Source organism: Nannospalax galili, unplaced genomic scaffold (genome assembly GCF_000622305.1).
Source record: "Nannospalax galili isolate Female #2095 unplaced genomic scaffold, S.galili_v1.0 scaffold664, whole genome shotgun sequence".
NCBI classification, from domain to species: Eukaryota; Metazoa; Chordata; class Mammalia; order Rodentia; family Spalacidae; genus Nannospalax; species Nannospalax galili.
The window spans coordinates 2,543,812-2,550,685 of record NW_008354274.1 but is presented as its reverse complement, the minus strand read 5'-3'; positions in this window follow the sequence as shown (position 1 = coordinate 2,550,685).

Below are 6,874 nucleotides of genomic sequence, written 5' to 3'. Positions count from 1 at the left end.
TGGGGAGCTAGTGTCCTGCTGACAGCGGTAGGTGGATTTGACAATGCTGCAAAGTTCCCTCCTGGCCCTCAGTTTCCCCTCCTCTCTCCTGTCTCATTCCTGCTTTAAATAAAATAACAAACCAAGTATCAGGGGCTGCAGGAGAGGCTCTGAGGAAGATCTGACTCAGCTTGTAGACAGCTCACCAGGGGTGTTAAAATAATTAAAGCTGAGAAGGGAGATATAAGTATTATTTTTAGACATGTTCAAGGTTTGCCTCTTTAGGATGCTTTTTGTTTCCATCCCTCATTTGGTACCTGTGTTCCCCACCGTCCATTAAATAGAGCAAAAATATGCTCTAATTTTTGATGTTGATAATTTTTTAATGTTATTGATTTATTTTTCTTTTATGTGTATGAAGGTTTTGCATGCATGCATGCATGTAAATGTACCATGTGTGTGCAGTGCCCATGGAGGTCAGAAGAGGGCATCTGATTCCCAATGGAACTGGAGTTATGGACAGGTATGAGCTGCCCTGTGGGTGCTGGGAACCAAACAAGAGCAGCTACAGCTCTTAACCACTGGGTCATCTCTCTAGCACATTTTAAATGTTTTAAATTGACTTCACAAAGGATTTGCAGAGCTGGGCATGGTCGTACATGACTGTAATCCTAGCGCTTGGGGAGCAAAGGTAGGATGAATGTGATGATTTGAGGCTGGGCTGGGCTACAAAATTAAGCTCCAAGCTAGCCTGAGCTACATAGTCAAGACCTTGTCTCAAACAAACAAAAACAAAAAACATAAAGGATTTGTGATGAGTTGCATTTGGGGTTTTTGAAAAATTAATTTTATATGTGTATGTGTGTGCATGTGTGAGTTCATATGCACCACATTTGTGGAAATGCCCAAGGAGGTGAGAAGAAGGTGCTGGATGCCCTGGAACTGGAGTTATAGGCTGTTGTGTGCTGCCTAATGTGGATGTTGGAATCTGAACTGAGGTCCTCTGCAAGAGTAGTACATGCTCTCAACCACAGAGCCATCTCTCCAGCCCCAGGATATTGGTTTGTTTTGTTGTTGTTGTTGTTTAAAAATAAAATATTTTTTGAGGCAAGTTCTCACATATCCCAAGCTGACCTCAAACTCAATATACAGTCATAATGACATTGACTATTCAATCCTCTTGTCTCCATCTTTTTGAATACTGGGGTTATAAGTAAATACCATTATGCTTGGTTTTATGTGGTATTAGGGTTCGAACTCAGGGCTTTGGACATGCTAGGTAAACACTCTGCAAACTGAACTCTACTCCTGCCTGCAAAACTATATTTTTAGAGCAGTTTATGTTTACAGCAAAATAAAGCAGAGAACACAGAGAGTTCCTGTCTGTCCCCTGTCCCCTGACATGTGCACAGTTCCCTGGTGTTAAGAGCCCCCACCAAAGGGATACATGTGTTATAACAGCTAAGCCTGCCTGGACGTATCATTGTCAATATCGTCACCCACAGCCCACAGCTCATGTGAGGCTTCACCCTTGCTGTGTGTTTTATGGATTTGTACAAATTTAATAATATGGGTTGTAGTATCTATGATATTATACACAGTGGTTTTCCTGCCTTAAGAATCCTTTGTGTTGGGGCTACAGAGATGGCTCAGTGGTTAAGAGTATATACTGATCTTGCAGAGGACCCCAATTTGATTTCCAGCACCCACATCGGGTAGCTCATAGCCACCTATAAGTCCAACTCTGGGGATCTGATGTCCTCTTCAGGCCTTCATGGGTACCTGCACTCATGTGCACATACACATAATTGAAAATAAAACCTAAAAACCAAAATCCCCTGTGCAGGCTGGGGAGATGGCTCAGTAGATAAAACGCTTACCAGGTAAGTGTGAGAACCAGAGTTTAATTCCCCAGCCTTCACATAAAAGCTGGGCAGGCTCTGGTAGCCTTCCTGTAATCCCAGCATTCAAGAGGCAAAGACAGAGGATCCCCCGTGGGACAAGCTGTCTAGATAGACCAGCCAAATCATCAAACTCCAGGTTCAAGTGAGAAATCCTGCCTCAATATACACAGTGAAGAACAATCACCCAGTATCAACGTCTAGCCTTCACGTGCACATGCATGCACATGCATGTACACCCAAACACATGTGTACCTACATGCTTCCAAATACACATATATACACATATGCACGACACACATACAAAAAATTCTCTGTGTTCTTTGCCAGTGTTTTGTGATACCTAGTCCTTTATACTGTCCAAAATGTTGATGCACGGAGAAAAAGGTCACAGAAGGACCGAGGAGTGTGACCACCTCACGCCAAGGAGACAAGCCTTAGAAGAAACCAGACCTGCTGGCTCCTTGATCTTGGGTTTTCAGCCTTCAGAACTGTGGGCAAAGAAATACCTGTTCTTTAAGGCCCTCTTCCCTCAAGTCAAGTGACTGTACACTGTTTTAGTCTGGGTGTTTAATACTCCCATGAGCTCATGAGTTTGAGCTTTTGCCCTATAGATGGTGATGGTGCTGTGGGAGATTGAGACTGTTTAGAAGGTGGAGCCTAGCTGGAGGAGGTGGGCTTTTAGGGGGATGGAGCATGAAAGTTACATTCTGGCCCGACTTCCTATCTTTTCTCTGCTTTCGTTCCACCCAGATATGAGGAAGTGAGGAGCCCCAGCCTTGTGCTCCTGCCACAGTGGAGCCACCTGCTGCCACCCATTTCTCACCGTGATGAACTTCTGTCCCCTCAAACCTTGAGCAAAAATGGATATTTTCTCTCCTTAAGTTGCTGTGGTGGGGTATTCTGTTACAGCAACAAGAAAAGTAACAGTTATAGTTGTGTGACTTTTCCTGGGTAGACAAAGAAATGTCAGTTTACTCCAGATAGGACTCAGAGAGACCAAAGAAAGGATGGCATCCAAGTCTAGTTGGTGAACTAGTGAGTCTGCTGGGGTGACTTACAAGTGTGTAGACCTCTCACAGGCAGTTAGACCACCAGGAAGTCCCCTGTGCAATTTACTGCAGCTACACCAAACCAGGAGTCCCACCTGTGGCCAATTATTTCCCTCTTATTTAGTAGTAACTGGAATCTCCAGGACGGGAGGGGACTGTAAGGAACTTGTGAGTTATGTGCCCTCTCCTTGACCCCTCCCTCAGCTCCATGAAGGAATTTTAATAGCACTGATTGGGGCTAGCGAGTAAAATGCCTGCTGTATAAGCATAAGGACCTGAGTTCAGTTCCCAAGCATCCACTGAAAGTCAGGTGTGGCCGTGTGTCTGTAACTTCAGAGCTGGAGGGGCAGGCACAGGCAGATAGGAGGATGTCTCTGGCCAGCCGGTCTAGCTGAAACAGTGAGCTCCAGGCTTAGTGAGAGACCCTGCCTCAAAAAAAATAAAAGGTGTGAACAATGGAGGACACCTGATGTTGACCTCTGGCCTCCGTGCATTCATGTGTAGGGAAGCACATCTACACACACATGCACACATACACACATATACCACACCAACAAAGAAAGGGGAGGAGGAAGAAAGGAAGAAGAAAGGTAAGGAGGAGAGGGAGTTTAGGAAGGAAATGAAGAAAAGGGGAAAGGAGAAGAGAGAGAAGAAAGAAGAACCAGCACCAATGTCCTGAGGCTCCTGTGTGGGACGATGCAATCGTTCTGTCTCAAGTGGCAACGATCCAGTCAAGCCCCAAGGAAATAGCTATCCTACAGTTATTAAATGGAGTACTGAGATAGGTCGTTGTAAAAGGTGAAGTCTTCATATCCATTCTGACAGGATCATTGGCTGCCATGGAAACATGTAGAATTCTGTTTCCTGACATGTGATCTGTTTCCTGTGTTCAGTGGTGGCTGATTCTACTCCTTCTGTTTGCTCTCACACAGGTGGGAGCTACAAGTTGGGCTGCTGGTCCTAGTCAGCTGTCCTACCCAGTCATACATCCCCAGCTGCCGCTCACAATTCCATTGAGTCTCAGCGACATTAATAGGTTGATCCCATCTATGAAAATATCAGTCTGGGGGTTGGAGCGCCTGCTCAGCAGTTAAGAGCACCAGCTGCTCTTGCAGAGGACCCAAGTTCCCTTCCCAGCACTCATATGGTGACTAACAAATGTCTGTAACACCAGTTCCAGAGAGTCCCATGCCCTCTTCTGGCCTCCACATGCATTGCATGACACATGAGTGCACTTACACACATGCAGGCAAAGCATTCATACAAGTAAAATGTAAACAAATATATATCAATCTGGTTTGAAATATCCATCAAACGCTCCATGGGAGCTCAGCAGAATTCCATTTGAAATCCAGCATCCTCCACTTCCTGTGCTCTACTCACTTGATTGGGATGGAAGGAGGGTTCTCTGTTGCTGGCATTCTTTCCTGGGACGATAGATACTGGAAAATGACAATCTAAACGTGACCTCCAGCATCATTTGCCCACACTTCCGACTCCAGTGCCTCATTCTCCGAGGGTGGTGCTGGTTTTTGCACTATTATGAGAAAGACACGAACTATTCAAGGAATACAGAAGCTGGGAGGATGCTCCAGGGAAGAACACAATTCACAGTCCCATCTGTGAGAGCAGAACACAGACTTGTGATACTGGCCACCAGGAAAGGGGCAGCATTTGTTGTATTTGTGAAGCTGGCTTGTTATCTGTACAGGGGCGACCCGGGGCTTAGTTCCACCAAGAAGCAAAAACGTGGTAGAGTTCATTCCCCATTCTGTTTAACCTGAGCAGCACTCAAGAGCAGCATCTATTCACCTGTGATTCCCCCTGGACTTTAGAAGGAAGGATCACAACTGGAGGGAGGAAGGATGGAGAGGCAGCAGGGCGCTGATGAGACGCTAGCTGAATTATGGAGTGTCCATCCAAAAATGGGGAGCTGCCGCACTCGAGGACTCAGCCACGGAGAATTGTGCAAAGCAATAAATTATTTGGGCTGCTGAGAATAAGGGTTTGTTGGTGGAAAGGGCTCAGAACAGAGTGACTGGGAAGGCAGGGAGGGGAGCATGAGCCGGGTTTTGATTTGCTGCCAGCCCCTCTAAAGTTTTTATAGACAGCTGGTGGGGCGGCCTCGCTCTCCTTTCTATCTGCAGCTCCCTGGGGCCACACAACACTGCCCAGCTTTCTCCTTGGCCACCTGGAGTTAGGAGAGAAAAGCATCTTATTCGAATTTGAGCCACTTGTATATTTATTAAATCTCAGATGTGTGAATGTGTGTCAGCTCTAGGGATTAGCACACAGCTAAATGTCACTAAGAGCAAAGGACACACACACACATACACTCCAGTTCTCTCAACTCTCCTAACTACCCAGGCTCCTTTGTGTAACGAGTTCTCCCCTCAGCCAAAATCTCTGGACTTCCAATCTTTGTCGAAATCACTCGTAATTAATACCTTTCCACTTCCCACTGAAAAGAAAACAATTTACAATTAAGTCAAGCCGCCTCTGTGTAATCACTCTAACACCTTCTAGGTATGTTTTGAAATGTGCGCTCACATTTCACGATTCGTTTATTTTACAAGATGAGTAAACTGCAGACAATTACAGCGATAATATGGCTGAGGTGTTTGGTTTTTATCTCTTTGCAGTAAATTGTGGTTGTTCAAGCCTTCTCTGTAATGGTTTCCATCGCTCCCTTAATTTCTCCCCATCAACTGGCAATAAATACAATTTTCTTTTTGGAAAAAAAGGAATATTAGTTAATTATAATTAAATCACCTATTCAGCTGGCAATATAATTAAATAATTTCTTGATAGGCATGGCTCAATTAAATTAATTACACTAACAGATATTCTATGGTACATGCTTCAGAAAATGTAAATTAAGTATATTAACTCTGTTCTATGTCATTTTTTCCCTGCATAGGCAAAGGGTCCCGTCTGGATAATTGAACAGGCAATTTTGCTTTTGAAAGATGCTATCAGAGGATGCGAAGATTTCATTCCAGAACTTCTATTAGCTGATAATACAGGGCTAGGGATGGGTTCAAGGCTTGCCTGGCGGGTATGAAGCCCCATGACCCATCCCCAGGAGGACATAAACTGGGAGTGGTGGTGCATATGCATAATCCCAGAACTCAGGAGATGGAGACAGAAGGATCAGAGGTTCAAGATCATCTTCAGCTACATAGTGAGTTTGAGGCCAGCATGGGGTATATGAGATTCTGTCTCAAAAAACCCAAATCCAAAAACAAAAACAGGAGGCAGTGCTTTCTTCTTGTGATTCTGAGTGTAAGATCTGCGAGGTGGAACTCAACAGAGGGATGCTTTTGGAAGCTCTCATCAAGAAAGTCCAATGGACTCTGATATGAACATTTGAAATTTGCCCTGTTCTGACTTTTTTTCTGATTCCCTGTCTAGAACTTGTAATGCTAACTACTCTTGCCTTTACTTCTCCTTCTTATCTCCTATTCATGATTCAAAGACTTTCTTTTCCCCTTAGAGATAAGAGTTATGCAATTTAGGAGTCTTTTAGATAGACCCACTGAGGGGGTACTCCAATTGCCTCACCCGGCATCCCTGTTCATCATGGAAGAAGCCAGAGCAGTCTGCATCCTGATTCCCTATCTGAAGTTTGGGTAACCTCTTCAGAGGAGGGTGTGATAAGAATAGGCGGTAGGAATTGGCTAGGCAGTTAGGGTAAAAAGACCCCAAAGAAAAATAGGCAGTTTCTCGGCTAAAGGTCAAAATGTCTTTGGGCCTCTTAGCAACATACTCTGTTCCAAAGGGTCAAAGGAGAAGTTAAGAAAGAAATAAAAGAATTCCTGGAATTCAAGGAGAAAACATACAATACATAACAACCTCTGAGACACATTAAAAGCAGTCCTAAGAGGGAAGTTTATAGCTCTAAGTGCCTACATTAAAAAATTAGAAAGAACCCAAATAAAT